This window comes from Crotalus tigris, unplaced genomic scaffold, assembly GCF_016545835.1.
Source record: "Crotalus tigris isolate CLP2741 ecotype Arizona unplaced genomic scaffold, ASM1654583v1 scf7180000018737.1251358, whole genome shotgun sequence".
Lineage (NCBI taxonomy): Eukaryota > Metazoa > Chordata > Lepidosauria > Squamata > Viperidae > Crotalus > Crotalus tigris.
The window spans coordinates 150,288-173,937 of record NW_024097176.1 but is presented as its reverse complement, the minus strand read 5'-3'; the positions used below and the strand labels follow the sequence as shown (position 1 = coordinate 173,937).

The window sequence follows — 23,650 nt, the reverse complement described above, 5'->3', positions numbered from 1 at the left end:
GTATGGTAGCTTATCAATAGCAATCTAGAAATATTATCCCCTGTGTTTTAAGTTTTAGCCTAGTAAATGTCTGGAGCTTTCTTAAGTCAGGAGCAAGCACCACTTCAGTAATAAACTGCATGAGGACCTATTTTTGTAATTCTCACAGCCCCCACTTCAGCTTTACTCCCCATAATCACACCGGGGCAATAAGGCAGCAAAATGGTCATGCATTGTTTTGTTTTACTAAATGGGCAACAAGATAGGCTAAACTGATCTAGACACACAGCTAGAAGGCAAATACAGGTAGAGCCTAGCCTTCAGCCTCTCATTTCCTTTTGGACTGTTCGAAGTCCTGCTGCATTGAAAGTTTCCGACTTTTATAACCATGCTAGAGAGTGATACTTAGTCATCTTGCAAGAAGCAAATTGGTTATCAACATCTGTATGTTAATTAATCTAACAGTCAAATTTCGACTGATTATTTGGCACGGACAGTCTTTATTTTTTAAAGACTTTTTTTTATCATGCCTTTATTACTGTATCCCAAGGTAGTAGACATATCTAATACTCCTTCCTCCCCTATTTTCTCCACAACAACAACCTTATGAGGTGACTTGGGCTGAGAGAGAGTGATTGGCCCAAAGTCACTCAACTGGCTGTCATGCCTAAAATGGCACTAGAATTCACCGTCTCCTAGTTTCTAGGCCAGCATCATAACCAATAAGAGAGCAGAGGGCGGGTAAAGCATTTTGACATGCTATTATTATCCATTCCTGAAAAAGGTTATACTTTTTGCATGTGATAAGGAAGAAGCAAGAACACAACAACAACTTGTAAACTGTAGTGGAAAATGACTTAAATTAATTGGAAATAAGACAAAGATTGATAAAGCTTTGATGTCCTTCACATGAATTGAATTCATGGAGGGAAAGGAGAACAGTTAATTACACTGTTAAAAAAATGAGTCAAGCATTCTTTGAAGTTTAAAATACCTGGCATTTTATGGTTAGGTAGCAATAATTAAAAATGTGCATTTTGATTCAATGGCTATATTTGGTCACTTTCTTCTATTAAGATAGTCTTTTTTTTCCTCCCAAAGTATATAACTCTAAGTGTATACATATCATGACATTTAATTAAGTGGAATTGCTGATACTCTTGACAGAATCTTTGTTCCTTGCTTAAACTAAATGTCCATCAAAGGGACATTGCCACCATGTGGGGCAAAGAATGCTGGTCTCAGTTTTCAGGAGAAAGAATCAACAAACATAAATTCAACTTTCAGGGAGCGATTTTTATGTTTAAGTATCACAAGTTTAAGTATGCCTGTAACTCTTGGAAGTGCAGTCATAAAACATAAAGGTGATAAAAATTTACCAAGAGCAGAATTCCATTGATGAAAAAGTCTTTCTGACTGTGATTTTCTGCTAGTTTCTCTTTCTTAGAACCAGAACAGAAATCTCATCAGGGAAATTGTCTTTATTAAAATTGCTAGGATCAGATAAATCCCATGTTAGGATATGGAAGGAACTGGATAACGATTTGACTAATCCTGCTAGTTTTGTGAGGTAGACAGATCAGGAAACCAATTCCACAGGAAGAGTAGAACTAGGCATTCTAGTTGGCTGGCTCAGGAATTCTGAGAGCGAAGTCCACAAGTCATAAAGAGGCCATAGTTCCCCAACTCTGGTTTAAGTGGTCCCTTCCCACAGTAGGGTTCTTTGATTATATAACACATTCATCTAGAGCAGGGGTGTCCAACTCACAACATCACGTGATGTGTCATGACATATCGCAACTTTTTCTCCATTGCTAGCAATGGGGTGGACACGGTTTTGGCATGACACATCCAGCCCACAGGCCGGCAGTTTGACACCCCTGATCTAGAGAGTTACGTCAGGATGGAGAATGAGGGACAGAGGCTAAACTGATGATATCTATTCAACCTCATCATTCTGTCCAATTGTAAGTTTCTCTTAAGTCATCCTCAACCCCCAATGACTGCCCGATCAAATGCATACCATTTTCTTAAGGGAAAATAGAAGAGATTTGTCATTGTCTTCTTTGTGGATTTTTTCTTCTTCACAATCGAGTCTCTTTCACAATATTCTCTTTCATGGTGGTTTTCCATACAAACATTAGGTGCTACCATTCATAGGCCACACATCTTCCCTTTTGAATTCCAGTTTTTCTATTACACAGAAATGTTTTCAGGGTCTGTGTTAGAAAGTTTAAAGGATCAATACGTTAATTACCACATTATCTAACTGTAGACAAATCTGGTCATTACTTTTGTTCTGACATTAAAATCCTGATAGAAAATCTAAAACATTGCATTTAATTTATTTGTGTGTTATTTGTTTGTTATTGAAAATATATACATCATTCCATCTGAATGACACTTTCATGATAGCAGAGTAAAAGTGATTCTGGAAAGGTGCAAAAAATGATCTTGTGAATAATACTATATATTTTGTCCTCAACAGAAAGCCAAAGTTAAAACTTCTAAGAAGCTGGCAGATCAGGCTTGGGGAAACTAACAACAACAGCAGCAGCAACAACAATAACAACAACAACAATAATAAAGTTGGAAGGGACCTTGGAGGTCATCTAGTCCAGCCCCTTGCTGGAGCATTCACAGCTTCTGGAGGCTTGCTTACTTTGTTGGGACTACTATCTGGGGGAAAACTCCTGTACTTGGAAAGTTGACATTTTGGCTTCTTTCATATCAGGTTGAATCATGTTTATTATTTTATTCTTTCAACAGCTTGCTAAAATACTTCCCAATTTTCTAGCTTTCATTTTTTTTAACATGTCCTAGGCAAGTTATTAGTAACAAGTGAGAGATTTCCTAAACAGGTATGTTAATTGGACTCATACATTGAATGCCATTTCCACCATATCTGAATTTTTAGCTTGGTACCACAATGTTATTGCACACATTATTTACATTAAATCTTGGCATTCAGGTGGCTTGTGTATCAGTCCACAGAAGAGATGCTGTCATAATAATTTGCCCCACAGATGATCTTTCTTTTCTCTGTCTGCCTGTCTGTCTCTCTTCTCTCTATCAAAGGAATATGAATTATCAACCAATTGTCCATCCTGGTGATCTGAAACAAATGGATATTTTTGTTAACAAGCAAGATGAGTTTCGGGAAATTTCTAGGGTGATGTTAGATTTATTAGATTTAGGTTTCCATAATTCCAGCCAGCATCCAGGCTATGAATTATAAGAGTTGAAGTTCAACACCCCTGCAAGAAACTGTGCTGATAAAAACCTCTCCTGAATAGATGGCAGCCTTAATATTTTGGGGAAAATAATGCAAATGAAAGAAGCAAAATTTTGCTATAATGTCAGTGTAGATAAGTAACTGCATCAACTCTGTTACTTCATTTGAATGCAATATATGATCCAAAACTCAAAGATTTAGGATTGATATCACTCCCCAAATTGCTATTATTTCAACCAAAACAAAAACAGAGGAACATATTTTAAAAATAACTTCAGATTGAGGCACAAGGTGGCAGTACAGTTTTCTTTTAGAACTGATGAAACTTTTAGAATTGCAGTAAACTATATCATAATATAGGTGCAAGAGATACAGGATCAAATGTTTATTACTTATTGGATATCAGATGTTCAGCTTTTTCATCTGAATGCTCACAGCAGAAGAGTGACCAGACTCTGCAGGTATGCAGAATAAGACATTTTACAACGTAAGTCTGAGACTCCACATACTGTAGACCTCATTCTTTCCACACTGAAAAACCATGATCCTAGATTTGAGATTTGGTTTGAATCTGTAGGATCAAATGTGACATAATCAAGAAGCAAATAAGCCAAACTGAAGCTCTGAATCAGAACTGAAAGAGGAAATCAAGGCAAAAGAACAGTTAAAAAATGATGGTCCAGGACAAAAATAAATCTGGACAGTCTTATATATGGCTTGCTACATAAGCATTGTTTTGAATGATATTTATCTGTTCCTACTCAGCAACTGGCTGGGACTACTTGCTTGGGCAGTCACAGTCAGTCAACCCAGAATGTTTTTATCAGCCATGTTCATTATTAATTCAACCTTGGCAGTTACCTGAACAGGCTAATAGCTGACAAAATAATCTCTTACTATACATTTCATTACCTGAACAGATGCATGAATTTCCAGTTGTTGAGGACAAATCAAAACCAGCAAGGACTTTCTTTTATGTGCAACTGGGCCAGTCCAGGACTCACTGATTTGGAACAAAATGATTTAAGTGGTTGGGAAGGTGGAATTTCCTAAGTCCAGATAGGATCCCATATTTCTGTTCTGATCTGAAGGCTTTTTTAATGGAGGTGTTGTTCCCTTTCATTATTTCTTCTGACTTGTTTACATTTCCTGGTTCTTAATAATGCTACGAAATCATCCTCTAGCCTGCTTTGTTTTTCTTCGTTTCTGTCATATCGCAGGCATACATTCCTAATTAGAATAAATGTTCCACGAGCATAGAAATGTCTAGTAAATATATCAAGAGTACAATACCTGTTTCCTTAGGCTACAGGTTGGCAAAGAAAAAAAATAGGTTAAGATTTTTTTTCATCCCTCGCCTCAGTCAGCTGTACTGAATGCCTTCTGAATGATAATTACTAGGATTTATAATATGTATTACATTGTGAACTAATATAATTTGCAATTCATATTCTTGGGAGATTGATTTTTGTTTAATACAAGTGTGGGTGTTCTGTGCATTAATGTCATTATATGCTTTGAATTGAAATTACAGTGCATTGAATTGAAAAGTGCCAAGGTGTTTAAGAGCGTATGGGGGCAATGCCCCCAAAGATGCAGATGCTTTTTGGACTTGTCAAAAGATGTTATGTTCCATTCCTGCCCCTTCAAAGCACTTTTAACCTTTGAATCTTAAGTAGTGCACCGTCTTAATATAGATTTCCAAAGTCCACATATTTTATTAGCAGGTCATTCTAAACCTGGGTAATTTAATGTTCAGAAAGAGTCAGGGAACAAATAGTAGTAAAAGCTAGAACAAAAAAGAAAAAGGCTTAGTTATATTTTTCAGGAAATATAACTATAGAATTAAATATATAGTTATATTTCCTGAAAAAATCTAAAATGCTTAACATTGTGCTTACACCTGGGGCTAACAGAAAAGATATAGGTTTCTATTAAAAACTTATTATTGTAATTATTAACACACATATCCAGTTCCTTCAAGCAGATATTCAATTACCTTGATTACCTCTGGGATCTTCTGACACATCAGAATCTATGAAAAGTCATTCCTTCATCTTACAGGGCTAGAGAAAGCCGCTGTTCTTAATCTGAATCAATGGACATTGTATCAATACAAAAAATTGAAATCCATGCTTGTCATAACAGGCAATGAAAAAACCTCATTAATTACTCTCCTTATTATCACTTACCAGTCTCAATTTCATAGGTGGTATTAAACCAACAAGTCTGGCCATAACTTGATAAATAAATTGCAATTATTTGGGTTCTCATAATGGGATATGGACACCCCCCCAAAAAAAGCTATAATAAGACAAAAGTTAAATAATGTCCTAGAACTTAGTTGCTTTTCTATGTTTTTCTTTGTCCTTTTTTTTTTTTTTACAAAATTCTTCAAAATTTTAACAAGCCTCTTTTGTAAATTCAGTTTAGGAAAACTATCCAGATCACTCTCTTGGTTTGTTATTTTGTAGATCCATTTTAATTGTTAAGATACCGGCTGGTTTTTTTTCTGCATGTCCAGAGTGTACCATTATTGTAGTCTGTCATTTTAAATTCCACTTTCAAATCACTCTTATGTAGTCATGCCTGGTAAAATATGTTCCTCTTCCATAATATTTTTTACATACTTCTGTAGAGGCAGATACTCTTAAAATCAGCTTCTGAGTTCAAAAATATCCTTCAATATGTCCGGTATTGAAATATTTTGCTCCATTCTGAATTACTGCATTAGGTCAAATTTAAGTGTTCTTCTCTTTTAATTTTAATCTTTAGTTCTTTCCAGTTCCCTGTAGTGTCCAACCTTCAAAGTCCCATCCCTTTCAAAGTCCTGGTGCCTAGAAGAACCCTTTTTTTACAGGGCTGATCTAGATTTTGATCTGGGGCAGGGTCATTCAACTCTAAAAAATCCTAAGGCTAACTCTTTCTTTTCTCTGTTTTACTGGGCTTAGCAGATTTTCACAAATTGCTAATCACCAGAGAGTGGTCTAAATGTGTCCTGCAAACATCACTGCTACTTTATAAAAATGCATTTTTTGTACTGGAATATGAAAATGACCTTGGAAGGTGGAGGGAGGGGAAGAGCTGTTGCCGAGGGACCAATTAGATAAAAGGAGGAGAAGCCCACAACTGAAAAACAGGCAGGGAAAGAAATTTAGAAAGTATTGCGCCTAACCTTTCAGGCGGTTAAAAAGGGACAGCAGGAGATTTGTACTTTCAGACTTGCAAGATTTTGTTAATGTAGCCTTACAGTGAAGTAGAATTAGTTCATCCAATGAGCTTTTCATGAGCCAGCAGAACAGTTCTGGCATTGGAATTTGCTGCCCCGATAGTTGAACTTGCTTCTGCCTCAGTTTCTTTTCCTTAGAGGCACTACCTGATTTCCTTCCCAGGTAACAGGTGATAAGACCTAATAGGTTTGAGCTACCTAGAGGCTGTTCTTGCATGGTAACAAAATAAAGGGTCATTGATGCATCTTTTAAGGGACCAAAACACCTCCAGGCAGCAAATTGCTCCTTAGAGAACTGCAGTTCCTCTTCAGGACTGGGTTGTAAGGTTATATCATAAGGTTATGCAGCATGATTTACCGTTAGCCTGTAATGTGCTGTTGGAGAAAGAAACGGCTGCTGAGATAAATTAAGCTGATCATCCTAGATTTAAGCAATAAAACATTCAAACAACATCTTCTGGATAAGAAAACTAGATAAAGGCTAAGAAGGATTTCTCAGAGCTTTACAAGGCAATTGGCGGCTGAACTGCACTTTATTTCCGTTTTTGAAAAATCACTTTGCCAGCATTAGGGAGGGGGAAAAAATATTTTAGTGCTTGCCTGGCATAGACAGAGACAAGCAGCATGTTATTCCTTATAAGAAGATGTTGATAATGCTCCAAAGGAAAATACGTTTTAAGAAAGTCCTTAGACATCATGGAGTCAAATGTAACCCAATAACAATGAGGCTGTGTTGGCAGTTTTTAAACTTGATGCCATCTGATAAAGTCGATAAAACAAGGTGATTTGAGTCCAGCAAAAAGGAACTACAATAAATGACTGCACTGAAAGGCAAGAAAGCTTTACAAAGAGAGGAAAATGGCATTATAGATCTGCTTTTGCTGTACAAACAATAAGTGAATGCAATTGTCGGGTAAAGCTATTCATCTATTTAGTAGATTTCTCACTCCCAGCATCTGAAATTATTTACAGTTTTTTGCTGTGGGGAAAGAGCAGTAAAGAAATCCTATTCCGTGCAAAATGGAGCTACAAGAAAAAGCAGCTAGGCTTAATTTATCCCTGATTCAGTACTCTCCCAATTGCTAAACTTCTAAGTACTCTGCTGGCAAAGACCTTGCATTTTTTTTTTTAAAAATGGGATTTTTATCTAAATAAACTTTGAAGATCGGTCATCTCTCCTGACAGCAAATATAGTATGCAGCTGAGTTAAGATACCAATGGAAAGGATGACTTTGATTTGATAGGTGAAGGACCAGGGACTTCATGGCTGTTGGATTGTAAATGTAATTGATGGCATTGCGACACCTACTAAGTGCAATATCAAAGAAACTGGAAGTCTGTGTGTATCCAAGGACCGCCTGGTTGCTACGATCTAAAGATATAATCTTAGCATGAAATAATATGCTTACGTCAGGTGTTTATTAATGCTGCTCAGAGGTTTATTTGCATAGACCAGAGGTAGGCAACCTTGGCTCTTTTATGACTCATGGACCTCAACTCCCAGAGCCATGCTGGCTCAGGAATTCTGGGAATTGAAGTCCACGAGTCATAAAAGAGCCAAGGTTGCCTACCCCTGGGATAGACTATTCTGAAAGTGGTGAATATGGACAGTCCTTATGCACTAGGCTTTGCTTATCCCCATCAGGTATTTCCTGTAAATAGATCTCTTTTCTGTCGTAGTTACTAAAATTGCTTCAGTAATCATTGTTTCAGTCATGTTCTTTTCTTGGGAATACTCACATTCTTCAATGAGGAGGAGGAGGAGGAAGAGGAGGATGAGGAATCTGAATTTTTTTCCTTTTATTTTCTGTTGGAGTAAATATTTTTACTCCATCAGATCAGACCACTTCTATTCAATTACAAAGAGTTACAGTGTTTTCTTTCTCTTGATTTTATGCACAGGACATCTATGGTAGTTCTTTCTCTTTTCCTTTTAATTGTTAATTTATGCTCTTCACTATTTACTCCTACTATATTCCAGGTCACCATATTCCATATTTCTTGATCATCATCAAGGGGCTGATGACCCTCTGCTGTCCATTGTGGTTTTGCTCAGTGATTTTTTTGTAAAAAAAAAAACAAAAGGTGCCGGAACTCACACACGTCATACAACCCGCCGTGCCTACCCTACAAGGTTCCATCAAAAAAAGGTGCTGGAACTCCGTTCTGGGCGTTCTATGACAAAAAAAGCCCTGGTTTTGCTCAATCAAAACTTTATCATCATCCCTGATAATAAGATTAAAGTGTATATTAGATTACCAGTCTTAATCATAACCATATACTATATATGCTCTGAACCAAGCTGATGCTATGTTTCACCATTGCACGAACTTTATCATAAAAATAATAAGTTACACAGCATAGCACAGGAGATAGCTGTAAATGCATGTGGTGATAATGCCAGGCACTGAGATGCTGAGGAGTTCACACGGAAGACATTTCACTGGCTGTTAAGCTAGTTTCTCACACCATCTGTTGTGGACATGCTCAGCATGATGGCTGTAAAATTTTACAACCATCCTCTTGGCACAGACATACCATGACAGAACACAGCATACATTTCTGTAGTCTGATGGATCTGTTGTCCATCAGGTGCTTACTCCTGTACAGACTTACCTTTAATAAAGCTTGTGCTGATCACACTGGCTTTTAGCTCCTCTTTGGGGGAATCATTTATGGATATAACATATTTATTTTACCCATAAATAAAACATTGGGGGGAATCACCATGCCACTTGCAGTAGTGATAAAGGTAAAGACAGTCAGGAACAGTAGATAACCAAAGCCCACTTTTGTTCCAAACATACTCACTCTATCCCATGCAAGCCATGATCTTTAATTTACTCAATGCCTTGCAACCCAGCACCCTGCTGCCTGCATTCCACTAACAAGGATTAACGCAATGTGCTTGCTCAGCATTTGAATCTAAATATAGATTTTTAAAATCAAAATGTAGATAAGTCTCTGTAAATAATGGTTGTCCAACCTCTTGGCTCGCCTAGGTTGCATTGGGTAAAGAGGAATTGTCTTGGGCCCCATATAAAATATATAATATAGTTAATGTATATAAAACCACATAATAACATTAAAAGTTTACATTCTTTTGGGACCACATTACTAGTTGTCCAAGGTCGCAGATGGCCCATGGGTTGGATATGCCTGCTCTAAATTTAAATCTCTTAAAGTCAAAAGAATGCGATCATGTGAATCCATGTCACTGATGAATATGGTATAGGAGATGAGCAGGCTGAGCCTGAGGGAGGGGTCAAACACATCATCAGTCATGAGTCCTTGCACACCCACAAGAGATCCAAGTCCAGCCCACCTTGAATTCCTTTCTTAATTCCTGCTAATTTCCCTTGAGGGTTAGTAGTTCAGATTCTTGTAGAGACTTTAAGCTTGCAATAAATCTTTATACTCTTTTGAACTGCCTGAATCTCCCAATTTCCTTGGTGCTTGATATATGACAGCTTGGTTTGTCACTAGAATTTGGAACTATGCTTTGCTACGTGAATCAGGATAACTTTAGCACTGTTAACATTTTGGGGGTTTTAATTTTCATTGATTTATCCCCTTTAAGGAAACTTTTTTTTTCAGATTTAGAGATTGATGTTTTGCACCCTCCTACACATCCATTTTCTATTGCCCTTGCACAATATGTGGCTCATGGTCACACAGATTAGAGCAAATGGTGACATGTGGGGAGGAAAGGCTTGGCAGGGAATTGTACTCTGATTCAGACAGAGTTGCCTCTTCTATTGGTAAGAATTTGGTTTTAGCTGGGCCAGCTAAAATACATGGAATGCATTTATCAAACTCAGGGTAAGCAATGTACAGCCTGAAGGCCTTCCACCTGAAGACCTCCCAACATCTGTTCTGCAGTCTCCAGAACACAGCTAGATTATAAAATTGGCATTTGCCAGGAAAACCCCAGATTTTTGACAATTGTCCCCTGGCTTTGCTTTTAAAAAGGAACAAAATAGAACCACAAATAATGTGTAAGGCTAAATCCAGCCATCAACATTTCCATGTGTCCTCTTCTCTCAAAAAAGAAGAAAGAGGAGGATGAGGATGAGGATGAGGAGGAGTGAAATATTTTGTTCATGCCATCAGGTCTCTGGGCCTCTTTTCCATGACTCTTAGAGACTGAAAAAAATAATTAAAAATGAAAATGCGGAGTCGGGTCACAAGTTACCCTCCCTTGCCCTGCTCCCTTCATTAGAAGCAGAGGCTAGTATATGTTCATATGACAAAGCCACTGAGAAAAGGGAACATTTTGTAATTTGAAGAGAGCGAGATACAAACAAATACATGTTTTATAGGGCAGGAGCAAAGGACAGACACTCTTAATGTATAAAAACTACAATATATCATGTCTCTTGTGAACCGTGGTCCATGGTTGGTGCCCTAAGCCCTCCGATAAGCTAATCAATATTGCTTCTGTGAAATTCAGTAAGATTAGTTCAAAGTAAATGTCAAAGCTTAGCCTTTGGAAATGTGAAGTATTAATAAAGCACAGAGTGCTTCTTAGTTTGTATAAAATACCTTTTTTTACTATCCAGTAATAACAGACAGACGGAGCCATGGCATAGGAAATGTTTAAGTCCCTCAGGAACATAGCACTTCCTCTGCTCACACAAGAAATTAGAAAACCATAAATTCAATATTGGTGGGGAACAGAGAATATATTTATAGCGATGAAGTATGCGGACCTGTATTAGTTTGCAGGTGTTCTAGAGATCTAGCTGATTGACCTGTATACATGGAGACAATTACAAGTCAAAACAGAGATGTTTCAGCATGTTCCCATGCAACTTGGAACAATGCAAAAAAAAAAAAAAAAAGCAGCAGTGAATATAAACATTAAATCAAGTAAGGTGTGTGGGAAACACATGGTAATAAAGGGAAATTTGCTTACAAAAGTGCATAAAAGTTTATATCCAGGAGAAATGCACGGAAATGTGCTTATGGATTTTTATAGGGAGAAGTGGTAATGGGTGAAACCAGGCTTGCCCTAACTGATTTTTTTTCATCCTGAGTTTCAGGACATAAAGAAAGTGGTCATCATCCTGAAATGGACTCCTTGCTTTCTTTTATGATCTCCTACCCACAACATTTTCTAAAGCTTTAACGGTTGGTAACATCTATTTTCTCTGTCTCAAATCTTCTACAGATTTACAGCGTAACCATTCCTCTCATCAGGGTGCCAAATAACCTGAGCCTCTTTATATTCTTCACACCATTCCTGTCTTTTTAAAAATATGCTTCTGCTATTTTTTAAAAGAAAACTTTTTTAAAAAAAAAATGCTATAAAGCTCCAGTGTTCAGTACAGAAACCTCACCCACTTCCATAAAGCAAGGCACAACATTTCATTCTTCAGTTCTGCTAGTGTCTTTTAAGCCAAGATTTCAGTGTGATGTGGGAAATCAGAGTCAGGAAGTTATTTATTTATGTATTTATTTTATATTCCTGCCTTTATTGTTTTTATAAATAACTCAAAGTGGCAAATGTGCTAATACTGTCTTCTGCTATTTTCTCACAGGAGCAACCCTCTGAGGTGAGTTGGGCTAAAAGAGAGAGGCCCAAGGTCACATAGTTGGCTTTCATGCCTAAGGCAGGACTTGAACTCTCTATCTCCTAAGTTTCTAGCCTGGTGTCTTAACCACTAGATCAGGGGTGTCAAACTGGCAGTCTGTGGGCCGGATGCCTCACCCACAGGCCACGCCCACCCTGGCTCCGCAAAGGCAAAAAATGTCATGATACGTCATGTGACGCAATCAAGTTTGACACCCGTGCGCTAAACCAAACAGGCATTGAATATTAGACATCCCTTTGAAGAAATCATTCCTTCTGATTTTATAGCTAAAGGAGTTCACCGGGAGATATATTTGGGCAATCCAAATGAGATTTCTGTTTTGGATTTGACTGTTCTCCAGGCTAGAATTCCCGAATGCTGGAACAAAAATCTCCAGTTGAGATTTTGTTGTACAATATGAAGTTGTATGAAACCCACTCTGTTCGTTGTTTCCTATACTAGCTTGGGTCTCACAATGGTAGTTTGGTTACAGGCTGATAAACCATTAATTTGTTTTGTAGCAGAGGGAGAAGTAATGCAAAATCAGAATCAATTATCTAGGAGTGAGGAGATGCACATCCTAGAGACATTTGGATTGAGATGACTCAGGAGATAGATAATATGCTTCAAAATGAGCAATTTTCTCCACTATTGTTCCTAATGTAAAATGCCAGAGTGCCACACAGTTGTAGGATTACCTCTGGCATCCAATAAGCAGTTTGAGATTACAATCTTAAATTTGTTTTATCCTCATTAAATATTTGGCACTGCAGAAGATATGTGCTTCGCCTTTTCTATTATCATTATCATTGGAAACTTGTCCTTGGCCTTACTACCTTGGTTTCAATGACACTTTCATTTTAGTTTCCTTTCTTTTTTTTAAAGGCTAACATCTGAATTACATCCCCTTTTTCATTTTTGGGAAGACTAGATATTTTGTACTTCCCTTTCTGTAATGCTATATATGAAAATGGATGCATAAAAATGTCCACAGTCCATTTGTTGATGTTTCAGTTGTATTGACATTCTCTGAATATCAACATGAGAGAATGAGTAGGTGAGAAAGTGGTTCTACATTTTGTTCCAAAACAATTCTCCATTATTTTATTGGTTATTGGGAATTCCACCTTAACTTCCCAATGGAGGGGAAAACCATTAGCCTGACACAAGGCCCAAGAGAACTGTAGCACTATGCCAATTCAGCCAATTTGGTCTAGTGGCTAAGGCATCAAGCTAGAAACTAGGAAATGGTGAGTTCTAGTCCCACCTTAGGCGTTAAAGCAGGGTAGGGGACTTTGGGCCAGTTGTTGTGGAGAAAATAGGAGGAGGAAGAAATATTAGGTATGTTCCACAGTCTTGAGTTGTTTATAAAGATAATAAAGGGGGATATAAATAAAAAAATGAATAAATAAATAAACTGGGATCCCTGAAGGAATAGAAAATCCAAATAAATAAGTTATAAAGATTAACAATGCTGATGAGTCATTAATTTTAATATTGTAAGCTGCCCAGAGTTATTGCATGGCAAGTTGGATGACAAACAAACAAACAAACTTTTTAAATCTCAAGCGATAGCTGAAGCATCTATTATGAAAATAGGAACAGAAGGCATTTCTGCACAGAGAAGGGGAAAATGAAACAGTGGTTGCTAGTTGTTTATTCAACCGCATAGATTAAAAAAAATAAAAGATAAAGACTAGAAAATATTAATCTGGATATAGAAAGGCTAAATCCAAGATAATCTTATTAGAGAGATCAATTCCAGGTAGAAGATATTCATGTGGAGGGACTAATCTTTTCCATGGATGCCTCAGGTGGAGATGTTTCTTCAATGGATTAGAAAAGCTATGGAGGCAGCTACAAAATGCCTCTAAATATTTTGGGTTATTGAGTTGGCTATTAAATCTCAACACTATTATAATTCCACCTTTCATCTATACACCTTTCCCATTTATATGCATAAATATATGTATGTAGATTTGAAATGGCTTCCACTTTATGTAGAATTTGAAATGTTCTCTTGTACCACCAGCCCAAAGTGGTAGTTTTAATACTCTAATGGAAATGTATTGAGTTTTTTTTAGCGATTAGGCTAATCATCAGAAAAAGATTCCGTCAAGGAGAGTTTGTCCATTACTAAACCATATGAATCTTAACAAAAGGTGCAGATGCAGCTAGTCCAGTGGCTCAAATAGCAATGGGTGCACCCATGTAACACCTCTATTTCAAGAGCTGCAGTGGTTGCTAGTAAGCTTCCAGATACAATTCAAGGTGCTGGCTGTAAGCTTTAAAACCCTTCATAGTTCAGCACTGAATAACTATGGATAAAAAAAAAGGTAAAGATTTCCCTTGTCCAGCCATGTCCGACTCTAGAGGGTGGAGCTCATCTCTTTTTCCTAGTCTTTGTCCAAAGACGCTTCTGTGATCATGTAGCCAACATGACTCTACACCAGGGGTATCAAACTGCCAGCCCAAGGGCTGGACGCATCACAAAGAAACCGCGCCCAGACCATTGCTGGCAATGGAGAAAAAGTTCCGGTACATCGCGTGATGTCACATGACGTTGCAAGTTTGAGATGTCTGCTCTACACCAAGGTGCACAGAATGCTGTTACCTTCCCACCAAAGTGATACCTACTAATCTATTTGCATTTGCATGCTTTTGAACTGCTAGGTTCAAGAAGCTGGGGCAGGAACAGGAGGATAGCCCATCACACAATGCTTGAGTCTTGAACTGACCACCTTCCAGTAAACAGCCCAATGTCTTCACCGCCAGGCCACCATTTCTACCAATAACCTCTGCCCGCTGGAAAAGATCTAATGAGAGTCTGTCCATATTCCTTGGTAAGAAATCTCCATTTTTAAGAGCCGCATAAGCATATATTTTCGGTCCTCTGAAGTAGCTTTCCCCCAGATGTTTGAATCTGGGCTCCCTGCCTCCTGGTTTTTAGAAAATTAGTGTAAACCTGGTTAAATTTATTTATTTATTTATTTATTTATTTATGAGACTTATATACCGCTTTAAGTGCAAGCATTCTCTAAGAGGTGTACACCAGTAAGCAATGTGTATATATATATATATTTACATTGCCCCCAACAATCTGGGTCCTCATTTTACCTACCCCGGAAGGATGGAAGGCTGAGTCAACCTTGAGCCGGTGAGATTTGAACCGCTGACCTGCTGAACACAGTCAGCTAAAGTGGCCTGCAGTAAATCTCCAAGCTGTATGGAGGCTTGGTTGCTATTGCTATCTCACCCAGAGATGATTTGGTCATACTGCACTGCACATGCTTCCTAGTTTTTATATGTGATTATAATGCCAATTAATTATTTACCTGTTTTAAAAAAATCCCAAATTACATATTTGAGGAGCTGTACGTTGCTCAGAATTAGCTGCTTGAAGCAGCCAATACATAAGTAAGTGAATCAGGTAAATAAATAATGACAAAGTTGGTAATGTCTGCCCAATGATGATCTACATGCAAAATATTTCAGCAAATCTCAAGGTTCCTTCCGAAACAAATTTGCTGCAGAAAAAAATTCCCTCCACATGGGTAAATCTGAAAGCTACTGATAGACTCCTTAGTGTGTTTTTCTCAGACATGGCTTTAAATCAGTGGTTCTCAACCTGTGGGTCGGGACCCCATTTGGGGTCGAACGACCATTTCACGGGGGTCGCCAAACAACGCAGTCCGCCATTTTTCCCCCCTTTTCTTTAGCTGTGCTACTCCCTTTTATTCTATTGGCTTTTGAAAGCCAGTAGAATAGACTCTCTTGAATAGAGTCTAATTCTATTGGCTTTCAAAAGCCAATAGGAATTGTCCAGGCTAAGCCCGCCAAAAGTCCCATTCTGCAAACAGTGCTGCACCAGTTGAGTAGTCCTCGACTTACGACCGGTTGAGTAGTCCTCGACTTACGACCGGTTGAGTAGTCCTCGACTTATGATCGGTTGGGGGTCGCGGCATTAAAAAGGTTGAGAACCACTGCTTTAAATGAAACATGACCTCCCGGTAAATTTATACAGATAGTCCTTGACCTATGACAGATTACCTAGTGACCATTAGAAATTGCAATAGACACCTCCCCCAAAAGGTAACTATGATGCAGATTCAGAGTTCCAATGGCCAGGCCTTCCCTGTGGTCACGTGATTGCATTTTGCACCCAAAACGTAATCACACGACCACAGGAGAAGGCTCAACAACCAGCCCAAATTTATGGTCTTTTGCAGCATCTCATGGTCACGTGATTGCAATGTACATTACATTTATTTCCATTTTCTGCAAAAAATGCTCATTGTGGACAGTGGGTTAATTAATCATAATAGTGGCTTATAATAATAATGATAAAGTTGGAAGGGACCTTGGAGGTCATCTAGTCCAACCCCCTGCTCAGACAGGAAACCCTATACCATTTTGGACAAATGGCTGTCCAGTTTCTTCTTAAAAACTTCCAGTGTTGGAGTATTCACCACTTCTGGAGGCAGGTTGTTCCACTGGTTAATTGTTCTAACTGTCGGGAAGTTTCTCCTTAGTTCCAGGTTGCTTCTCTCCTTGACCAGTTTCTGTCCGTTGCTTCTTGTCCTGCCTTCATGTGCTTTGGAGAATAGCTTGATTCCCTCTTCTTATGGCAGCCCCTGAGATATTGGAATACTGCTATCATGTCCCCCCTCATCCTTCTCTTCGTTAAACTAGACATATCCAATTCCAGCAACCGTTCCTTATATGTTTTAGCCTCCAGTCCCCTAATCATCTTTGTTGCTCTTCTCTGTACTCTTTCTAGAGTCTCAACATCTTTTTTACATCGTGGTGACCAAAACTGGCACAACTTGCAACCACCATTTCAGGCTCAATTATGATTGTAAATTAAGAACTACCTGTGTGGTCTTTGCTTTCTTTCTTCAAATGGGACTCAAGTGCATGCTGGGTATCCTTTGGTCAAAATTTCACCCATCTGAGTTACAAAAGGAAACATAATTTTATGAGAAAGTTTATCACTGCTATATTCCTGTTCGTTATTGGTAGAGCAGTGTGTTTAATTTCATAAACAGTGGCATCAGTAAACTTAATAAATCTGTCCTGTACTTAATCAAAGCAATTAACCCAAGGGTACAGAGATCAATATGGAACAGCAGAGTAGGGTGACGGGAACTGATTGGAAGTGAAAACTGCAGCACATGATAAATTAGGTAATGCTTAGAAAACAGAATATAAAAGCTATAAGCATCTATTTATATTTATTTTCTAATTATTTCAAGGTATATCCTATTAGATGAGCAACATGTTTTCTTAAAGCCAAGAATACAAATTGATAATTGATTGTGGGCCTGGGCCTGCTTGAGAGGTTTCTAAAAACTGAACAGATTGGATTAACCATCAGAAGCGGTACGTATTTTTTTTCCTCTCAGAATTCTAATTTGAAGCCAAATTTGCATACATAAACATATAAATAGATAACTGAAAAATTAAAAATAAATAAACCTTATTGATTATGGCGCCAGGGTAACTGGAATAGAACAGCCTAGAGAAAAGCTCAGTGAATAATGCAGATTAAACAATAAGAGTATATATCTTCTCCCCCTGAAAACTGCTATATCGTTTTGTATATAGCCCTGGTTTACTGCAGAAAAGGGATTTGCTTTCAGCTCAGGAATATATTTCGATTTAGAGTAATAAATAGATAACTGAAAAATTAAAAATAAATAAACCTTATTGATTATGGCGCCAGGGTAACTGGAATAGAACAGCCTAGAGAAAAGCTCAGTGAATAATGCAGATTAAACAATAAGAGTATATATCTTCTCCCCCTGAAAACTGCTATATCGTTTTGTATATAGCCCTGGTTTACTGCAGAAAAGGGATTTGCTTTCAGCTCAGGAATATATTTCGATTTAGAGTAATAAATATTCCTATGTTTTTCTCCCCACAGAATCTCAGACTAGTTTGCAGAAGAATCATCATGCTCATCAAGATAGAAAAATGTGGGGTAGACAGAACCACCACCAGATGGATCCGTAGCTGGCTTACCGGCCGTACTCAGCGAGTGGTCCTCAATGGAACTGCATCTATATGGAGGGAAGTGTGTAGTGGGGTGCCCCAGGGCTCTGTTCTGGGCCCAGTACTCTTCAACATCTTCATCAACGATTTGGATGAAGGGATAGATGGGGAACTCATCAAATTTGCAGACGACACCAAGCTGGCAGGAATAGCCAACACTCCAGAAGACAGGCTTCAGATACAGAAGGATCTGGACAGACTTGAACACTGGGCACTAACTAACAAAATGAAATTCAATGGTGAAAAAAGCAAGGTTCTACATTTAGGCAAGAAAAACCAAATGCACAAGTACAGCATAGGTGGCACCATGCTCAATAGTAGTAACTGTGAGAGGGACCTCGGAGTCCAGTAGACAATCACTTAAATATGAGCCAGCAGTGTGCTGCAGCTGCCAAAAAGGCCAACACAGTGCTAGGCTGCATTAACAGAGGGATAGAATCAAGATCACGTGAAGTATTAATACCACTTTACAATGCCTTGGTAAGGCCACACTTGGAATACTGCATCCAGTTTTGGTCACCACGATGTAAAAAAGATGTTGAGACTCTAGAAAGAGTACAGAGAAGAGCAACAAAGATGATTAGGGGACTGGAGGCTAAAACATATAAGGAACGGTTGCTATTGGGTATGTCTAGTTTAACGAAGAGAAGGACAAGGGGGGACATGGTATTCCAATATGTCTAGTTTAATGAAGAGAAGGACAAGGGGGGACATGATAGCAGTATTCCAATATCTCAGGGGCTGCCATAAAGAAGAGGGAATTAAGCTATTTTCCAAAGCACCTGAAGGCAGGACAAGAAGCAACGGGTGGGAACTAATCAAGGAGAGAAGCAACCTAGAACTAAGGAGAAACTTCCTGACAGTGAGAACAATTAATCAGTGGAACAGCTTGCCTCCAGAAGCAGTAAATGCTCCAACACTGGAAGTTTTTAAGAAGAGACTGGACAGCCATTTGTCCGAAATGGTGTAGGGTTTCCTGCCTGAGCAGGGGGTTGGACTAGATGACCTCCAAGGTCCCTTCCAACTTTACTACTATTATTATTATTATCAAGATCGTGATCATGATGACTCTTTTATAAACTCATCATCATCATTACCACCACCATCATCATCGTCATCCAAACTATCAGAATAAACCAGCAATGCTTAAAACAATAAACAAAGATTTAAATAAAGTTCATTAAAAAAAAAAAACACCAGAAAAGTAAAATAATAGGTAAAATTTAAAGCAAACCTTTCTAAGTGTAGTAGCTGTCTCATAAATGTCTGGGGGAACTATAATGTCTTCAAACATTTTCTGAAAGAAAACCGGTCAGACATCTCCAAAGGAGAGACTTCTTTAATGAGGATCCTGTCAACAATGAGGAGTTGGTCCATTCCTAATTACCATAAGAATCCCCTGTTGGTTCTGCAGGGAGTTTTCCCTGCTAATCTTACTGCATTATTAGATGGCAGAGGACAAGCTAAAAACATAAGCCATTAAGGTCTTTATGGGTTAATGCCAACACTTTAAATTGGTCCCGGCAGCCCCATAGCACTCTCCAATGTGCTCTATTGAGCTTCCCCATTAACAATCAGGCAGCTCTAATTTCCAAAGTATTTTCATGGAGAGCCCTGTGCTGAGTTTATTGCAACACAGGCAAGTCCTCAACTAACGACCATAAATTGAGCCCCACATTTTTGTTGCTAAGCAAGGCAGTTGTTAAGTCAGTCATGCACTAGTTTACACCTTTTTGCCATGGTCGTTAAGCGAATCACTAGAGCAGTTGAATGAATTATGCGGTCATTAAGCAAATCCAGCTCCCCCCATTGCCTTTGTTCATCAGATGTTCCTTGGGAAGGTTGCAGATGAGAATCCCAGGATCCCCAAACACTCCAAGCATCATAAATACAGGCCAGTTGCCAAGTACCCCAAGTTTGATCGTGTGTCTGTGGGGGATCCTGCAATGGTCATAAGTATGAGAACTGGTCCCAAATCACTTTTTTTCAGTGTCATTGTAACTTTGAATGGTCATTAAATGACTGCTTTACCTGTAACCTAGCAGATGTTATTAGGGCACATATAGTAGGTAGTTTTCTCCTTCCGATCATGGCACTAATGTCCATCAATAACCATTTCAGTCCCATCTTCTTACGATATTATTGTCAAAGATCCTACTTCACCCCTGGCAAGAAAGACTCAGAATTGATCAGTTCACAGGTGGTTTCCAATTTACTGAGAGGAATCTTCGGCATGCAGGTCAAACAACAATGCTTTCAAAGTCCACGCAGGGAGCAACCACCTCCCAGTGCTGTATTTACAGGCACACACGTTAACCCCACCCCCCACCCATCTAGCCAGCATCTGGTCATGAGGCCTCAAATGGCCGGCAGATACGCCCATCAGCCTTTTCGCCTCAGCTGTCTGTGACCGAATCTCAGCTGTCTGTGACCGCATCTGTGACCGCATCTCAGCTTTCCCCATCCCAGCCAGTTCCAAACGTCCTCTCTGCCGCTTTGTAAGCTTTACCGGTAAGTCCACGGCCATCTGCTTTTCAGCAACTCGTCAGCAAGCTGGCGTGGTTCTGAAGATAGCTCCCCGACCGCCCGGCGACCCGGCAACCTGTCAGCTGTTCAGTGGGCTGGGAAATGCCACTGGAGACAGCTGGTGTGTGGCCGCACACCAGCAGATCATCGGCTGAAGGCTCTGGCTGGCTGGCAGTGGGTGGACTGCTGCTGATGTTCCTCGCCCTGTGCGCCATCCTCCCCCTCCCCCCACCTGTTCATGTCGAGCCTGGAGGGCTTGACAGGCAGCCCTTCTACCAGGGTTCCTCCTGGAAAGCAAGGAAAGACATGTGATTAGGTACATGCCACGGAGACTGATACAGTCAGCTTTCCTCCCGGCTTATGAGGATACTTGCGGTGGTACCGTCGTAACAACCGAGGAGCTGTGACATCTGCTTCCCCCACCCATGAGGCCTCTGATATTGGGTATCCCTTCCACCTTACCAAATACTGTACTCGCCCCGGTGAATGCGGGAGTCAAGTATTTCTTGGATCTCGTATTGATCCCCTCCCGATAGGACCTGGTGCTTGTTTTATGCGTCTGAATGATAACCCTACCGTCGGCTTCAATAGGCTACTATGAAAAACCAGGTGCACCTTGCCGAGACTGTGGGGAAGCTGTAAGTGTACGATAACTGGGTTGATGACCTGTTGCACTCTGAACAGCCCTATATATTTTGGTCCCAGTTTCCTACATGGTTAGGCACAGCTTTAAGTACTTGGTAGACAGGTACACCATGTCCCCTGCTTGGAAGGGTTTTTGTGGTGCCCGTTTTTTATTGGCCTGTGTTTTTGAAACCTTTTCAGCTTTTCTCAAAGTGTTCTTGACAGAGTCCCTCACTTCTAGGATCTGAGGCATCTACTCATGCAGGCCTTCAGGGATCGGGACAAACTCCACTCCGTGCATAACCGAAAGGGGGTGAAGCCGGTGCTACTGTGGACCGTGTTGTTATATGCCACCTCAGCAAACAGGAGGAGGTCAGCCCAGTTCATCTGTTGATAGTCAACATAACACCTCAAATATCGTTCCACCATCGCTTTGGCTCGTTCAGCTGCCCCATTAGTGCTGGGGTGGAACGTGGAACTCAGGCCTTATGATGAACCAATCAAGTGGATGAACTCCCTCCAGAATCAGGTGGTAAATTGTACACCCCGAGCAGATATTATATGTCGGGGCACCCCATGCAACCAGTACACATGTGTTATGAACAGTTTAGTTAGCTGTCGAGTGGATGGTAAACCCTTGCACGGGATGAAATGTGCTTGTTTTGAAAAAAGGTCTATCACTGTCCATATCACCTTTTTTCCACGACTGTCCAGCAGCTCCACAACAAAGTCCATTGCTATCTCTTCCCAAGGCTGGGTCGAGTTGGAGACATGTTGTAATAAGCCAGGCGGACTGCTGCCAATGTTCCTTGCCCTGCGCACCATCCTTGCCCTCCCCCCCACCTATTCATGTCGAGCCTGGAGGGCTTGACAATTATCTATACCTTATCCCTAGCCCAAAAAGTAACAGATCAGAGTTAACAACAGCACTGAAAAAAAAGCAACTTTTGACCATTTGCAGCATGATTAAAATTCAGACGCTTGGCAACTGGCTCATATTTATGATGGTTGCAATGTCCCAGGGACACATAATCACCTTTAGTGACCTTCTGACAAGCAAAGCCCATGGGGGAAGCCAGATTCACTTAACAACCATGTTACTAACTTAACAACTGCAATGATTCACTTAACAACTGTGGCAAGAAAGGATGTAAAATGGGGCATATCTCACTTAACAAATGTCTCATTTAGCAATGAAATTTTGGGCTCGGTTGTGGTTGCAAGACAGGGGTCTTCAAACTTGGCCCTTTTATGACTTGCAGACTTCAACTCCCAGAATTCCTCAGCCAGCGTGTTTGGGGTTATTATTTCTTTTATTTTATGTTGTAATACATTGTTACAACACTCCATCAATCAAGGCTGGATTTCAGTATAAGCTGAATAAGCCAATTAATTAAAATTTCAATATGAGATGTAGGTGAGATCTTACTTCCACAGTACCTGAGTAGTGGTTTCTAAAATATTTGTCAATACTTGAAGAAAACAGAAAGCCGGGTAATCCACAAAACTGACCCACACTAAAATCACTAACATAGCACCCATTCTGTTTTTAATTACTAACGATTATATGGGTCTTTACAGGTAGTCCTCAGTTTATGACCACAACTGGAGCCAAAATTTATGCTGCTAAGCAGGACTTTTGTTAAGTGAATTTTGCTCCATTTTACAACCTTTCTTGCCACAGTTGTTAAGTAAATCACTGCATTTGTTGAGTTAGTAACACCGTTGTTAAGTGAATCTGGCTTCTCCATTGACTTTGCTTGTCAGAAGGTCATAAGAGGTGATCACATGACCCCGGGACAATCAAGTGTCCACGGGGATGCTACCAATGGTCATAAGCATGAAAAATGGTCATAAGTCACTTTTTTCAGCACCAATATAACTTTGAACGGTCACTAAATGATTGGTTGTAAATTGAGGTCTACCTGTATAAAGATAAAAATCCATGTGAAATAGGTTTTAAAGGTTTTAAAGCCTGCTAAAAATGGCTTGGAAGACTTCTTCATTTGGAAACATAGTTCTGAACTTCTGAAGGGCTTCCCCGCCATTACACACACACACACACACACACACACACACACACACACACACACACCAGAGTTGAATCGCTATTTCATTTTTGCTAGATAAGTGCAGGGACTATAGGAGACAAGGCAAGTCTATTGGCAGAAGCTGCGTTTGTTCGCTTTCTGTGTCCAGACGGTTTCCCATCCTGCGATTGACAAAGGAACAGCTACCTATTAGAGTTTTACAGCTCCAATCTGCTGGGAGCTGGAAGAAATCACCCTCTGGTTTTCAAAGATAGCCTCGCAAAGTGTGTGTGGTATTTGCCTATCATACATCTAATTAGGATTTGCTAGCTTTGCTGCTGTTACAATAGGCTTCATTACTCAGGAATAAGAAGAAAGGACAAGAAGAGGGAAGGGA

At 39.5% G+C, this 23,650-nt stretch overlaps 1 long non-coding RNA gene across 1 annotated transcript in view; it reads left to right on the top strand.

Annotated features, from left to right (window-relative positions):
- LOC120313628 overlaps window positions 1-17,401 on the top strand; it is a 32,599-nt gene extending 15,198 nt beyond the window's left edge. Inside the window, exons 3-6 of the long non-coding RNA XR_005558202.1 lie at window positions 2,468-2,713; window positions 11,489-11,576; window positions 14,693-14,862; window positions 17,275-17,401. This is a non-coding gene — a long non-coding RNA (uncharacterized LOC120313628). The remainder of the gene's footprint in view (window positions 1-2,467; window positions 2,714-11,488; window positions 11,577-14,692; window positions 14,863-17,274) is intronic.
- The last annotated feature ends 6,249 nt before the right edge of the window (window positions 17,402-23,650 follow it).